This window comes from Limulus polyphemus, unplaced genomic scaffold, assembly GCF_000517525.1.
Source record: "Limulus polyphemus unplaced genomic scaffold, Limulus_polyphemus-2.1.2 Scaffold4032, whole genome shotgun sequence".
NCBI lineage: Eukaryota > Metazoa > Arthropoda > Merostomata > Xiphosura > Limulidae > Limulus > Limulus polyphemus.
In genome coordinates, this window is record NW_013669642.1 from 13,439 (window position 1) to 20,111 (window position 6,673).

At 35.4% G+C, this 6,673-nt stretch overlaps 1 protein-coding gene across 4 annotated transcripts in view; it reads left to right on the forward strand.

Annotated features, from left to right (window-relative positions):
* The first annotated feature begins 1,673 nt into the window (after positions 1-1,673).
* Positions 1,674-6,673, forward strand: part of LOC106470485 (serine/threonine-protein kinase PAK 3-like) — a 55,405-nt gene continuing 50,405 nt past the window's right edge. Inside the window, exon 1 of one of the 4 annotated variants that reach the window (XM_022399100.1) lies at positions 1,674-1,842. The gene's annotated coding sequence lies outside the window, so the exon portion shown is untranslated. The remainder of the gene's footprint in view (positions 1,843-6,673) is intronic. The other 3 variants (XM_022399099.1, XM_013931044.2, XM_013931043.2) reach the window with 3 other exon arrangements.

The window sequence follows — 6,673 nt, forward strand, 5'->3', positions numbered from 1 at the left end:
TAACAGGACTGAATATGTCTGCATTAGGGTTTAGCTGCCGGGTCTGGAAGGTGCTTGCTATTGTCTGGGCTGATTAAGTCGATGGTTAATGTATCTTCCTTGTGTAAAAGACAATAAATCATCCTTTAATGTATTTAATTCAATTTGAAATTTACTAATGTTTTCCATTTGTACTTCTTGCCACTGTTGTTGACTTTCTTGTAGTTGCTGCTGACTTTCCTGCAACTGTTGGAGACTTTCTTCCTGTTTCCTTTCTTGTTCCAGTTGCCACTGCTGTAATCTCTCTTCTTGTTTCTTTTTTCGTATTTCTTGTTTCTTTTCTCGTTCTTTTTGTTTCTTTTATTTTTCCTCCAACAACTGCTGTAATTTTTCTTCTTGTTTCTTTTCGGTTTCCTTCAACCACTGCTGTTTATTTTGCTGTTCGAACTGCCACTGTTGCAGGTTTTCTTGCCACTGCTGTTGTCTCTATTCTTGTTTCTTTTCTTTCTCCTCCAACCACTGCTGTAGTCTCTCTTCTTGTTTATTTTCTCATTATTCTTGTTTCTTTTGCTGTTCTTGTATTGCTGCCACCAAATCTGCTAAGCTGTAGTTTGATTTGCCGCTTCTCGTTTCCATCGTCTTCTTCTTCTTCCTTTTTTTTTGTCCCACTCTCTGACACCAGTTTGTTACGTCTGTGGTCGTTAGTTAATTTCCCGTATGATTTCTTTCCGATGAAACTTTAGCGACACAAATCCTTTCTAAAATAAAACTAGTTTATTCTTTCTCAATACAACTTTGAAATTCACTTAATTTCCACGGTCACGCTATAACAAACGCTATAATTCACAATGAACGACACACGCGCTCGACCCAACTGTCCGTCTCTATCTCTGTCTGCAATTCAACTACATTGTTGCTGTCAGTTCTTGGCGGTCTTATATACATCTAGTAAACACTCGAGGCTTCAGAAGGGACATGATTTTTCTAGAAGCTCACGACGTGTTAATAGGGTCACGTGACTTCCGCTGTCGTAACAGTATCAAACCCTGGCCAAGACTTATTTATTTATTTACTATTTTGTTAAGTTATAAACTTTGTCTTCCAATTGTTCGAAAGTTTCATTTTGGATTTTTGTGGTTGTTTAATAAAAGTTCAATAAATTCATTTTTTTATTTCATTATAATACATGAAACTCATTTCATTTGAGAATACATTTGGGGTTAAACAGGTCACTTTCAATGTTATCATTTTAACATTGATCTTGTCCACACAGAAATAATACATTAAAGTCAAAATATTCAAATTGAATGATAATAATGTACACGGTCAGCCAAACATGCTAAAAAGCTTGTTTGTTTGCTTTATGAGATATCTACGCTGTGCCCACTGCGGTTATAGAAATCCGATTTTTAGTTTAAACCATCAAGTTTACCGTGAGCTATTGTGGGTTGCTAAAATAACTTTTTATAATTATATTTTTTGCATATCTAAAATATTTTGTACATAACAGTACCATCTCCTGACAAAATCATAAAAGAAAGTAAATGTCCACTATTTATTAATATTATTATTTTCTTTTGAGTCCGTTTATCTGAAACTGGTGTTAAAAATCCTTTTTTTTCTGTATAGTTCAATAACATACTAATTTTTGGCTACTGATTTCAAGTCTTGCCAGATCTCCTTTGTAATTTACCTTGTTTTTATGGTGTTCGTTGCAATCTTCAGCACGGATATGATTTTCTTTTACGCTTTTTCGCCGCTGGAAGGCTAAGATGGAGGAAGTAGGATGAGATATCATCTCGAAAGTGATTTTTAAGTAACCTCATGTTTGTATTTTCTCTATTTCCGTCTGTTTAATGGTAGGTAAGTGAGATGTATTACTTAAATGACCAAACAATACATTATGTAATTAAGCCGTCTATTCTTTTATATGTTATTTCGGAAAATGAAATGTCAGTGAAACTAACGTGGACAGATTACGAATACTATAGTATAGTATGATATTAATAATACTAGTACTTGCTGCAACAGTACAAGAATTATCTGCTGTGAATTTGGCAACTGAAGTAATTGGAAATACTTATCAAATATTGATTTCTTTAAATCTTAAATGTTCAAGATAGTTAAGTTCTTTAAGCTTAAGGAGTGGGTGGGAAGGTGACTCAGAGTAAAAAACCGGGTTAACTCACAAAGGGTATAACTAAAAGTAAAAGGTTTTTCTTCAATTTTTACTAATGAAGATTAAAACAGCATTCCCAATCCTAAACAGTTGGTAGATGGGAACAAGATGAACACATTGATTTTGAGCTTATAAAAAAGATTTGGAAGATTAAAGAATGTTAAAGATCCTAGCCCAGATAATATTTACACAAAGGTTTTGAAAGAGGTTAACGATTAGATACATGAGCCGTTTGCTATTATTGAACAGTGGGCATATTCCAAAAGATTGGGAGAAGATAAAAATTGTCCCAGTAATTATAGGGCAAATAGTAATAGTATTACATCAGTGGTGGGGAAAGTTTAGGAAAATCTAATAAACGATGCTTTGCCCCTGAAGAAGAAAGGTCCATCTTTCGAAATCGTTTGGGTTATAGGGTTTTTATTCATTTGTAACAAAGTGTTTTGCAAAGCCATTTAAGGAAGTTTAATGTTTTGTTGGATAGTCAGCATGATTTCACTAGGAGAAAATCTTGCCTTCATAATCTTTTGACGTTCTTTGAAAAGGTTACTGCTTATGTATATGAGAGTATGGAAATAGATTTGATAAATCTAGATTTTCAGAAAGCATTTGACAACGTGCCATATAAAGGGCTTATTAAACAAATTATCTCTGTAAGTGTGGGGGATAGGTTGACTCACTGGATAACCAACTGGCTGGATGGAAGAATGCAGAGGGTTGTTATAAATGGAATTAATTCAAACTGGATTAATGTCACAAGTGGAGTACCTTAGGGCTCAGTGTTTGGACTTTGCTTTTTTTTATTTATATCAAACAAGCTGAGGTACCTGTCCTTTGTCTGGGTTATGAACTTAAAAAAATGTGGGGGTGGATGCTATGATAAATAAAACAAGAATCCTAACTTTCATACAATTTATTTATAACATAACATATTATTATAGTGTTCATTGTTATCTCACCAAAAGTTTTATATAAGCTTTAAGAACTCACTATGTATATACTTAAAACATGGTATACAATGTACGATGGTCAGAATGACTTTGTAAAAAGAGGTAGCAGTCAAAGTAGTGGCAGTAGATGTGCTTTCTGTTACCTGCTTTCAACACCCAGCTCTTAATGTCCTTCCACACTGTTTCATGTTATTAGTTAATTTACACTCATTGGCCACAGAAGTGTCTTATGGGCCGAAGTTGTATGGTCATGGGTCAAATCAGGGAGTGGGTGCAACTCAGGAAATGGCTCTTTATACCAGCCTTATGGTGGCTCCATTTTCAGAAGTTGTCTGGAAGGCTCTATTGGTACCATTAATTTTAAGTTGGCCATAATGCATCTTTCTTCAACTGGATGTGCCGCCTCCTCTCTGGGGCATAGGGTTCCTGGAAGGGTGGTTTCACTTGTTTTGAAGACTTATGCCCCAGATATACAGCACTGCTCCTGCAGTCATAATGGACTTCCCTGCTCCACTGATAACAAGTAGAGTATGTTTAATTTTTGAACCCTTATTTCCTGGGAAGTTTTTGTTACATCGGAAAAAATAAGCCCAAACCAAGCTAGTGTTACATAGTAACTTAAGGAAACAAACAGTCAATTTCCTGCAAAACTTTTAAACAGAACAGTGATCTTGGCCAGTCATGTTCAATGTTTTCATTCAAACCAGCTTGACCTGCCACCATATACAGTAAAGTACAGCCTGTAGTAAGACTATACACCTACTACTATACCATAATACAAACACAATGCCTAAGTGCTGAACATGTCCACACACACACTGCTGATAGGTATTGTTGTTGATACTTGTAGTTTGTATTGACCTGAAGAGAGACAAATCTAGCCCTATTTTATTTATTGTTATTCTGTTTCATACTGATAAAAACTTTCATAAAATTTTGCGTGCAGTTATCATTATTATGCTTGTTTAATTTGTAGATTTTCCCACTTTTCTCATGGTAGCCAGGCCTTCCGTATTTCCTAGACTCCATTGATGTTGTGTCTGTCTAATGCAGGCCTTGACAAATCCTGGTCACCATGGTGACTAAAAATTTATCATGGTGCCTAGTATTTTCTCCCATTTTATTCGTTCTTAGGACTGTGCTAAATTGCACTCGAATCTAGAACAGTTCTGGACTCTTGGAAGTCCCAAATTGAACTTTGTAGGATTTTAATGATGGATTCAGCACTTTGTGTTTTTCAGGAATGAAATGCTGCAGTTGCACAACATATTACTAGTTTTGGACCATTTTGTTTTTCTTCTTTCTCTCAATTCAACCAGTTAAAAAATTGTGGATAATACAAACAGTAAGATTTTTTCACTATATTCAAGTTTCTTGTTTTAAATTGTAATCTTTTTACTGTCGTTTGATCACATTATCATGAAAAATTATAAAAGTTGCCACAGTCATAAAAATAAAAGCCAAGTGTCGGTCAATCAGTTGGTCATGCTCGATTTCTCTGAATTTCGTGAGTTACAGTTCCACTTTTTTCCTGGCTTTTTGACCGTGGGTCTTCGGTCTCCTCGCTTTCTGGATATTGGGTGATCTTATCCCATACCTTTCATTTTTCCTGACACAGTAAAGTTTTTGCTTTCCCAGTCCTTACCATGCTCATGCATTCCTTCCTTTATGGTGGGGAGGTGATGCATGATGATTTGCATTAGAAACATATTGGAATCTTGCAATTCCAATAGGGGGAAGCAGAAGTCTTGTGGCATGCTTAAAGAAAAAGTTCACATATAGAGGGTAGCACTGAACGAGAATAGTTAATCTTGTGAGAAGAAGTAAGTACCTATTGGAAATGCATTTTCAGTAGAGGAAAATTGTTACATTAAGTACATATTAACTTCTCATATAAATATGTATATTCAAGCAAGGAGAATATTATAGCTTAAAAAGTTCCTCCTTGGTTATTCTATGTCAACTCAATATTGCATTGTGTTTTAGCATCAGCATCTCAGATTCAGTTCATATATGAATGGGACTTTATACAGAGACAAGCACACAATTTTTCAGGTTATGATCACTATTACTAATAAAGTTACAGTCTTCCAATGATGGGGGGGGGGGGTAGTGAGAGAGATTCAAAGTTTTACAGGCTATCTGGTCACAGATTTGTATTTTTAACAGCTTATTGAGAGTATGTTTCTATGGAGCAGCACTAATCTGACTTCCTATTCAATGATGTTATCAAAACCCCCTCTTACTGCAGGCAGTTGTCTCACCCACAATAGCTTCAGGATTATAGTGCAATTTTTCCAATTCCTGTTCTCAAGACATGGGAACTTTCAGTGGGCATTTGTGTGGACAGCTCTCAAGTGCTGGTTTTTTTAGTTGTTTAGTTAGCTTCATTTGTCATTTCAGATCCTGCCAGTCCAGTCTTGGTGGCAACACTGCCTGGAAGTTCTGGAACATTTGTGGTTCATCAGTGTTGCCATAGGTTATATCATAGTCTTAAGACTAGTTTCTAGGATCAAAGATTTTTAGTTTTGTGAACAGATCTTCCAAGATATCTGCAATTAATGGCTGGAGTAAAAAGTTCCAAGTCTTGTTTTTCAAAGCTTCAGAAATGAAATTTGGTACAGGAGTTTTCACTTGTTGTCCCTTATGTCATATCTTGAACATTTTGTAAAGGACTTTGTTAATGTTGGTGCTAGAGTGTCCTTCAATAATGTGATCATGATCTGGACTAAATCAACTTTGCCAATAAACATTGGTAAGGTCATATAATATCATTGAACAGTGACAGTCATTACAAGTGCTGGTCAAAACTAGCATGTAACTAATAATATAAATTTACTTTTGACTGAAATTGCTATCTACTTTTTTGTTAATACAGTTAAATTTTTAATGTTCTTTCGTATGCCCTGTGTTTTCACTTGTGCCTTCTTGTACAAAATAATGCATTTTAGTTTCTCTTGTGCTCAGTGTCTGTGAATCTAGTAGGTCCATTTGCCCTCTCAGGCTTCAAGAACTGCTCTTAAATCACTTCAGCTACTTCCTAAGCTGATGATTCCTTTTGTTTGATCCATGGTATAAAACAGATAGTGATGAGATACTATCACATTGTTCATGTAAGTTCCCCTAGCAAAGTCTTTGACAGAACATAAATCTGTGTGAATCGCAGCAATAATTGGTACATTTGCAGTTAGTTTCAAAGCCACACCAAATCTTTGTTCCATAACTACTGAGGCACCATAACATTCATTTTATTTCCATGATTGTGGATTGAAATCATATCCAGCCATAGAGGAGTCAAATGTTTACAGTCTCCCCCCCCTCCTCCTCAGCTCTCCATTTATCAAGTGTAACACAGTCATAAAAAGATTTTTAGGTTTTTAGTTTTGCAGTGCTCTTGCATAAACCAACTGCTCTACACAGCGTGGTCACAAGTAAATAGACACCACCTTTTCAGAAAAAATGAAATTTTTCAGGCATATTCACATGAATTGATATATTTATAATTTAATATCTAGTAGCTCTTCCTTTTGCTTCATGGAGTTCGTTGATCTATTGGGGCATCATG